A 9,118-nucleotide genomic window follows, 5' to 3' on the forward strand; every position below is an offset into this window, starting at 1 on the left:
CTGATCATTACATTGTAGATAACAAATCAAACACAATTTCTGACAATATTTTTGCTGTTTTCCCTGCCTAGCTTTGCAAGTTTGGGTCAATAGTATATTGAGGATCGTACTGTTAAATTGCCACTTGATCTTTCCATAGTTTCTTCAAGCCCTATTCCTCTCCTCCACCAGCCCCTGATTCCTAAGGGAATGTGGTTTCATTAACTAGCAAAGAAATATGTTTCCTCCCCGAAGAAAATATGAGCTGCATTTGCTGCTGCTTGTTTTTGGCTTTGATGGCTGTGTCTATTAGAGAGTGATTTCTAGTGCATCCCTCTTGTTTCTGTCACCGTTCATAAACTCCGCTCCCAGAGGCTCTGGAGAAACTTGATCTCTGTCTTCTTTTAAATTATGCTGTGGCTTCCTAGGTGGAAACGAGGGTTGCCATCTTGGGCAGCAGCCGAGGCGTGTCTACTCAGAAGTAAGCCCCACTCACTGCATTCAGAGGGATTTACTTCCATGCAAAGGATTGCAGCTTGGGGTGGAGAAATATCTCAGTTTCAATTTCTATCCATTTTCTCATTTTTTAAGCCTTCAGCTCAGCTCTCCACATTCTTGCATATGTTTGGGATTTTTAAAAAAGCCCTGATGAAAGTTTGTCAGCATTTTAGTATACATGTCTCCTAATGTACACAGTTTATTTGGTATGCACTTTTGTCTTATGTTAATTTCATTAATCATAGAATTGTAGAGTTGGAAGGGACCACGAGGGTCATCTAGTCCAACCCAGAATCTTTTGCCCCACATGTGGCTCAAACCCACAACCCTGAGATTAAGAATCTCCTGCTGTACTGACTGTCCAACCCATGCATTTCTTCTGCATGTTGCTTTTGCTAACATAGGCGATTTTATGCACACTTTCCACTGATATGCACATTTTTGGTACACATCACTTGGCTGGAGAAGCTCATCATGAAATATGAAGAAATGGGAATTTCAAAGTATAGCTGTGTTTCAGTTTTCACAATGTTTCAAGAAAGTGTGAATTAGGTCATTCATATTGAATGGAAATTATGGAAAGTCTAACTATCCATTATATGCTTAGTATCACTATTCATCAGTGGGGCAAAACAAGCATGACCTCAAGGTGCTTATTGCCACCCCCCCCAAAAAATATTATGGGATAGTAAGGAAAGAGAACTAGTGTGGTGTAGTGGCGGAGTCAAGCACGGAACCTTCTCCCCTGGAACACTGAAATCTTGCTCAGCCTCCCGAGATTTCAGCATTCTCAAGCCAATCTTCACCTTCATAAGGACTAGAAACTTAAGGGAGTTGTGCTCCACCCAGACCCTCCAAGTGTCCCTATTTTCCAGGGTCAGCCCCAGCTTTACAGATGCAGTCCCGGTTTCTGATTTGATCCCGGAATGTCCCGCTTTTCCTTGTTGTTGTTTAGTCATTTAGTCATGTCCGACTCTTCGTGACCCCATGGACCAGAGCACGCCAGGCACTTCTGTCGTCCACTGCCTCCCGCAGTTTCGTCAGACTCATGTTGGTAGCTTCAATAACACTGTCCAACCATCTCGTCCTCTGTCGTCCCCTTCTCCTTGTGCCCTCCATCTTTCCAAACATCAAGGTCTTTTTCCAGGGAGCCTTCTCTTCTCATGAGGTGGCCAAAGTATTGGAGGCTCAGCTTCAGGATCTGTCCTTCCAGTGAGCACTCAGGGCTGATTTCCTTCAGAATGGATAGGTTTGATCTTCTTGCAGTCCATGGGACTCTCAAGAGTCTCCTCCAGCACCATAATTCAAAAGCACCAATTCCTTAGGATGTCCCTATTTTCATTGGAGAAATGTTGGAGGGTATGGAGTTATGTGACCCCCGAGCCAAAGAGATAAGCAACTATCCAGTCTTTAGAAGACATCTGATGGTAGCCCTGTATACGCAAGTTTTTAAAATGCTTTATTATGTTTTTATATATGTTGGAAGCTGCCCAGAGTGGCTGGAGCAAGCCAGTCAGATGGGCAGGGTACAAATAATAAAGTTGTTGATGTTGTTGTTGTTGTTATATAGGGTGCCCCTATTTTCATTAGAGAAAATGTTGGAGGGTATGTCCATCTCCCAGGAATTATGCTTTGAAAGCCACATTGGGCTTTTCCTGCCACCAATCGGCATATGAACTTTATTAAAGAAATAAGAAAATGTGAGCTTTTTGTGTGTCAGGTTGCACACCAGGAATGCAATAAATGTCTGTTTTGCCACCTGCCTGGAACTGAAAACAAGGGCTTGTTGGCCGACCACAGCAATTGACTTTTGCATTGGTAGCCCTTGCCTGATCTCCTGAGTTTCTGCTTTTTTCAGGGAAGGAGAGAGCGAGAGCTGTGTGAGTGCACTAGCAGGATAACGCCATTGTGTGAACGCAGATTAAAAACACAGTTCTGGAAATGCTGTGAGTGCGTAGCAAACAGGAGGTAGAATGCAGCCTAAATTAGCGTCTTCTCCGAAGAGAAAACAACATCTTCTGAGACCACCATTCCTCTCTGTTGTTTAACCTAATGCAAGGGCCCACTTTTATGGCGGGCCGGCTATGGCATATTGCCCCCCCCCCCATAGTTTTTAAGCAAAACGAAACACTGTCGAATTTCTCTGACCGCCGTGTTTACACATCAGGAGCATGCTGTCAGGGCAAAGTCTCGAAAGTCTTTGTGGGTTATGACATTCCCTCTTAAATGTGCTGAGCTTTCTTTTTAACCTTCCATAAAATGTTGTGATCTTTATGGACTGTATCATATTGTGCCGTAATGTGCTTTATTGTCCACAGAATAAGCTTTTCTTAAAGATAATTGGAAAGCTGGAAATGGCTGCTATCGGATGGTGTGTTTTTTTTTATTAAAAAAAAATACATTATTTCTGAAATGGGGCTGGTGTGTAATAATGACCCTATCTGTTCAAGATTTAAGATTTGCCTTGGCAGAGAAAATTGATCCATTTCACCTTTGTCTAATGGAAATTTTTATCTTGGATTATCTGTTTATGTAAATGAATGTTCCTATGAAAAGAGAACTTGAGGGGGCTGTAAATCTCACTGACACTTCAGTTTCATGGGGGGGAAATTGTAAAGGAGGCTAGTATTTATCTGTCTGAAATTGGTTATAAAAACAAAATTATCTGCATGTACTTCAGCATCTGATGTTCTCTGGAATTTCATTATGCTTTTGAATAATGGGTGGCTACAATATGAACAGGAAGGATTCTTTCTTCCTTTTGACTAGGTTACAAGTTCCAGCCGCAACACGCATCCCTTACTAATACCAGCAATTTCATGCTTAATGCTCTCCAGTGCAGCCATAGTCAACACGGTGCCCTCCAGATGTGGTGGACGACACCTCCCACCATCTCTCACCATTGGCCATGCTGGCTAGGGCTGATGGGAGTTGTAGTCCAAAAGAACCACAGAGCACCACATTCGCTAACCCTGCTGCAGTGTCCAGCTAGCAGAGCTTTAGTATGTTGTGACATCATGACATTCCACCTCCCTCATGACAGCCAGTCACACGTGGAGCCCTGCTACTAGAGCTTTAATATATTGTGACATCATGACATCCAGCCCGCCAGGGCCGGATTTAGGTTTGATGAGGCCCTAAGCTCCTGAAGGTAATGGGGCCCTTTATATGTCCAGCTGTCCTTTGTCAACAACAAATTGTCACTTTTTTGTGCTGAGTATATGCTATATGGGAATTTATCGACCTAATAGGTATCTAAAGCCATTTGCACATAACAAAATAGGTATTTTATCAAAGTAATTGTTGAACTGAAATAGAGTTAAGAAGAAGTATATTAATAGTGAAATACAATTAAGTAGAAGTATATTAATAGTGAAATAATTATTAAGCTCTAACTTAAAATGATTTTTTTATTCATAACAAACTTAGTAATGCAAACACATTGGCATTTGGCAATAACAAAAGTTCCTTTAGAAACATAATTTACAAAGACTCATAATCTAGTCTCTAGAAACTTGCTATAACATGAAATAATAATATCAAACCAGTGATATTTTAGGGAGCAGGCTAGAAGGCGGGGCCCATTACTGATATCATAGGAACCTACACAACATAACACAAAACAAAACACTGTTGCTGTATGTATGTTTTATTTTATTAGTTTTTTATCTTATATTTTGTACATCCAGGTTTTTTTCCTTTAAATTTTTTTGGGGCCCCCCAAGAGAGTGGGGCCCTAAGCTATAGCTTGTTTAGCTTATATGTAAATTTGGCACTGCTGTCTGCTCCCATGACAGTCAATCATGTGTGGAACAAGGACAGGGAAACTTGGAAACTGTTTTACAGTCTGCACTGCTACTGAAGGTCTGAGAACTGCCTGCCACACCTTACATTTGACCATCTTGTTTCCAGTGGCTTCCACACTTCTTTCCAGAGCTTTAGCCCAGTGGGGTCTTTGGGGTTTTTGTTTAGCAGAGCATCTTGGACACTCCCAATTACACTCGGCTACCAGAGTTCCGGGGGACGCAGGTGGCGCTGTGGGTTAAAGCCTCAGCGCCTAGGGCTTGCCGATCGAAAGGTCGGCGGTTCGAATCCCTGCGGCGGGGTGCGCTCCCGCTGCTCGGTCCCAGCGCCTGCCAACCTAGCAGTTCGAAAGCACCTCCGGGTGCAAGTAGATAAATAGGGACCGCTTACCAGCGGGAAGGTAAACGGCGTTTCCGTGTGCGGCTCTGGCTCTGGCTTGCCAGAGCAGCGATGTCACGCTGGCCACGTGACCCGGAAGTGTCTCCGGACAGCGCTGGCCCCTGGCCTCTTAAGTGAGATGGGCGCACAACCCCAGAGTCTGTCAAGACTGGCCCGTACGGGCAGGGGTACCTTTACCTTTACCTTTACCAGAGTTCTACTTTCCACATTTCCCTGCCAGGGAGCTGCAATGACACTCAGGCAATGTGGGCAGCATTAATTGTCACCTGAGCGCTTGGCAGGTGAGATTGAGATAGATGGAACGAGTAAAAAGCAGCGTTGAGATACAATTGCCGACTTAACATTCCATTTGTGTACAACCAAAAAAGGAGGCTGGGAAAGGACAAAGGGGAGGGACAATTCCTGCTATTTTCTTGAGCTAGTAGGTTTGCCTGCCGCAGAGACTCTGCAATGCTGCAAAGAGGGATGGCCAGCCTGCTGCTAGAGACACTTCTGACCACCACACAGCTTCATATTAACTTGCCACCAGCTGACCCATTCGTTGTAAACAACTTCCTCCAGGCACAGTTTTAATCTGGGCTCCTTAGCATGTTAAGGAATGAGTTAATTCTCCATAAGATGGTAAAGTTAAAGGTAAAGGGACCCCTGAGCATTAGGTCCAGTCGTGGCCGGCTCTGGGGTTGTGGCGCTCATCTCGCTTTACTGGCCGAGGGAGCCGGCGTACAGCTTCCGGGTCATGTGGCCAGCATGACTAAGCCGCTTCTGGTGAACCAGAGCTGTGCAGGAAATGCCATTTACCTTCCCACCGGAGTGGTACCTATTTATCTACTTGCACTTTGACATGCTTTCGAACTGCTAGGTGGGCAGGAGCAGGGACCGAGCAATGGGAGCTCACCCCGTCACAGGGATTCGAACTGCCGACCTTCTGATTGGCAAGTCCTAGGCTCTGTGGTTTAACCCACACTGCCACCCGCATCCCCCATAAGATGGTACAAAAGCTTTTTCCCCCCGGATAAAGCTGCAGAACATTCATGACTGTCATATCTCTCTTGCTGTGCAGGCTGGCATGTAGCTTTGGCTCTTATCAGAAGCTCCACTTACAACATTCTGGTGAAGAATTGTGGAGAAGAGCTGGAAAGACTTGTGAAGAAGAAACAGAGGACTGAAGTTGCAGGACTTTGGAGAAAGGACTCTGAAAGCTGAAAACCCTCTCTGGGCTCAGTGAGAGGAGCCTTCTTGAAGCAACTAGGTATAGTGTATGTCTAGTGCAGCATGGTCAAATTTGGCCCTCCAGATGTTTTGAGACTACAGTTCCCATCATCCCTGACCACTTGTCCTGTTAGCTAGGGATGCTGGGAGTTGTAGTCCGAAAACATCTGGAGGGCCAAATTTGGCCATGCCTGGTCTAGTGTGTTTTGCGTTTACTAAGTAAAACAGCCTCTGTTACACTTTGTCTGCTGTGGGAAGTTGAATTGCTTCTGATTGTGCACAATCACCCAACAGGTTATTAGGCACAAACATTCAGCCTAGGAGCAGGGAAGGAAGGAATTGGATTCAGTTTTGCATGTAAAGGTGAACTTAGTTTGCTCTTTGCGGATCAATACATGAACCAAAACACTGCCAGCCTTTATTAGGGCGAAGTGTGAAAATATTGGTGAAAATGACATACAGAAATGCATTATATTTTTTGCAAAAATGTGTATATTAGGCAGAACGGCATACAAATGTGTATATTATGAGAAATTTCTTTTAAAGTGTTGAATTGTCATGAGGCCTTTTTTTAAAAAAGCAAACTGATGTAGAAATGTGGAGAACTGAACTTAAGGTCAGAAAAATGGAAAACTGAGAAAAAGCTGAAATTGACAAATTCGCTCATTCCTACTTAGGGCTAGACCCTGGAATTTATTTTCAATGGTCTAATTCAGCCCTTGTTCATAAGGAAAATGAAAATAGTGCTCTTAAGCACACACAGAGGGCCTTTCTTTTACCACCTAATAACTACCATCATATAGCACACATAAATATGTCTGTCTGGTTTTTGTTTTCTAAAACAGGGTTTATTTGATGTGCTCTAGACCTTAAATTCATTTCACTGATGTTAGCTAGGAAGGAGGGATGGAAATATCAAAATCAAACAAACAGTACCCAGGATTAGAGAGCAAGGCTTTGGATGGCGATCAAGTAAGGTTTATACAAAGTAGACCCGTTGAAGTTAATGGACCTTAACTTAGCCATGTTCATTAATTTCAGTGGTCTACTCTGAGTAAAGCTTAGTTGAATGCCTCTGAACATGTGCAGAATCTTTTCTTCTTAAGAAATGGCGAAGGGCCACCATAGCTCAATAGTAGAGCATCCATATTCCATGCAGAAGATTCTAGGATCATTCCCTGGTTGGCATCTCCAATGGGACTGGGAGGGACCCCTGCAAGAAACCCTGGTGAGCCAATCAGTGTAAACGATACTGAACTAGATGGACCAATGGTCTGACTCGATGTAAGACAGCTTCCTATGCATAATTACAACCAGCTGACATTTTGTGGGCGGGGGATTGGGTGCAAAAAGCCTGGTCCTTGGCCTCTTCCATTGCAAAAATAAGAGTACCGTTTCGTTCTAGGACATTTCTGCCAATGAGCTATTAAAAATGGAGCAGACTTGCGGAGGTGGAAGCAGGTGGAGGGAGAGCTTTGGACGTGGAAGAGACTAAGCCTGGCTCCTTTCCATGGCTAAAGACTGGGAGAAAGAGGTCCATCATTTCTTTGAACTCATCTTGCATTCAGCCAGCTGCATATAAATTTCCTCCGAACTCATCAAGCCCTCACTGTTTGGCCTCCACTGACTGATACTGCCTCATCATACTTAATCTAGGGTGAAATTTCCTCGTCTGAGCTAAATTACTCGCAGCCATCAAGGGAAGCGATATTTATTTTTCGCGGGGCTAATGACCTGTCCCCCGGACCCACCCACTGATGGTTATTTACTAGGCCCCAGATGCTTGAACTCAAAATGAGTGCTAATGTCAGCAGGAACCATCCCTCATCCAGCCCTCTGATTGAATTGGAGCCTTCCCATTGACATTGACTCGGTGACTTTTAAGGCCATTAGCCTCGGTGAGAGATGAACCTCTCGTCATCGCTTTGACGCTGACAGCTGATTAGCAACAAATGACAAGCCGGGAAAGGGGGCTTTTCTTGGGCAGGGGGGCAGAGGGAGAAGAACGGGTGACCAGAGGCAGAGGCTGAGAAAGGCACAGGAAAACCTGGGGGTGGAATAACATGTAGCCAATTTGCATGTGTGTTCGAAGAGCATGTTTTGCAACAGCAGCCCTATAGGGTAGCCCCCATCTTGCAGGTGTCAGGGCTGAGAAATAGGAGCTTGTATTGCATTCAGAACTGATGCAGAATTTGAACGAGGGGATTTCCCCTTTTATAGCTCAGGAGCAGAGGACCTGTAAATAGTGACAGAGCTGTTTGCTGAAACCCCAAGCTGCCATGATGCACATGCAAAATTGAGAGCTGGGGGATGAGAGCTTTGGCGATCAGCCTTCTTTATGGTCCAGCTCTCACTTCCACACATCACTACTGGGAAAACCATAGCTTTAACTATACGGACCTTTGTTGGCAAGGTGATGTCTCTGCTCAATATCAATTAAATAAATAAATAGATCTGATGCTAGGCTGACACTGTGGCTGTGTGAAGTGCTCCTCTTCAGTGTTCCAGCCAGCCATGCCTTCCATCAGGACACGCCAATCCGTCCTCATCCCTGACACTTGGTATGTTCGTTCCTCATTGTGCAATCGTTTTTGGAGGGGCTCCTTCTCTGGAGTGCTGCTTCTTCCTTTTAATTTTTTTATCTACATAAATTTATGTAGGCAAAGATTAAATGTAAAGTATTGGTTGTGTTTAGAATAGATTTAGGAAAGATTTAGAAAACTTATTGATTAGAATATTCGTGTGAGATTGTATGGGAATAATACGGAATAACAGATACAATCTTGCACAAAATGTATATAGGAAGTGCAGTGTAAGCGATGGAAGTCAATCAATGAAATCTTACTATTATTTTCATATTGAGATATTTGTAGAATAAATTTGGAAGAAATTCTTCCAACTTTTCTTCTTCTTTTTTCTCTTTATTTCTTCTTCTTTCTTCTTTTCTTCTTTTTTCCTCTTTTTAAAAAAATATATGTGTGCTTATCTGAAATATGTATGTATGTATTTGCAATATTTTGCTTATATTTTGTAATAATTATGTCAAATAAATTAATAAAATAATATATATATATTTTTACTTCTGCAAGAGCCTTGGCTTTATTTATTGATTACTTTTATACCACACCAAGGAGTTTAAGGGGATGTAAACGGCTCCCAAATCTGATCCTCACAACAGCTCTGTGAGGTAGGTTAGGTGGAAAGGTATTAACTGACCCAAGCTCACTTC

At 43.4% G+C, this 9,118-nt stretch overlaps 1 long non-coding RNA gene across 1 annotated transcript; it reads left to right on the forward strand.

Annotated features, from left to right (window-relative positions):
• Nucleotides 1-3,571: 3,571 nt before the first annotated feature.
• LOC307224478 lies at nucleotides 3,572-8,196 on the forward strand. The gene is made up of 3 exons (XR_013842565.1): nucleotides 3,572-3,628; nucleotides 5,741-5,929; nucleotides 7,295-8,196. It is a non-coding gene; the product is annotated as an uncharacterized lncRNA (long non-coding RNA).
• Nucleotides 8,197-9,118: the final 922 nt, after the last annotated feature.

This window comes from Podarcis cretensis (assembly GCF_951804945.1).
Source record: "Podarcis cretensis genome assembly, chromosome: 9".
In the NCBI taxonomy this organism is placed as follows: Eukaryota; Metazoa; Chordata; class Lepidosauria; order Squamata; family Lacertidae; genus Podarcis; species Podarcis cretensis.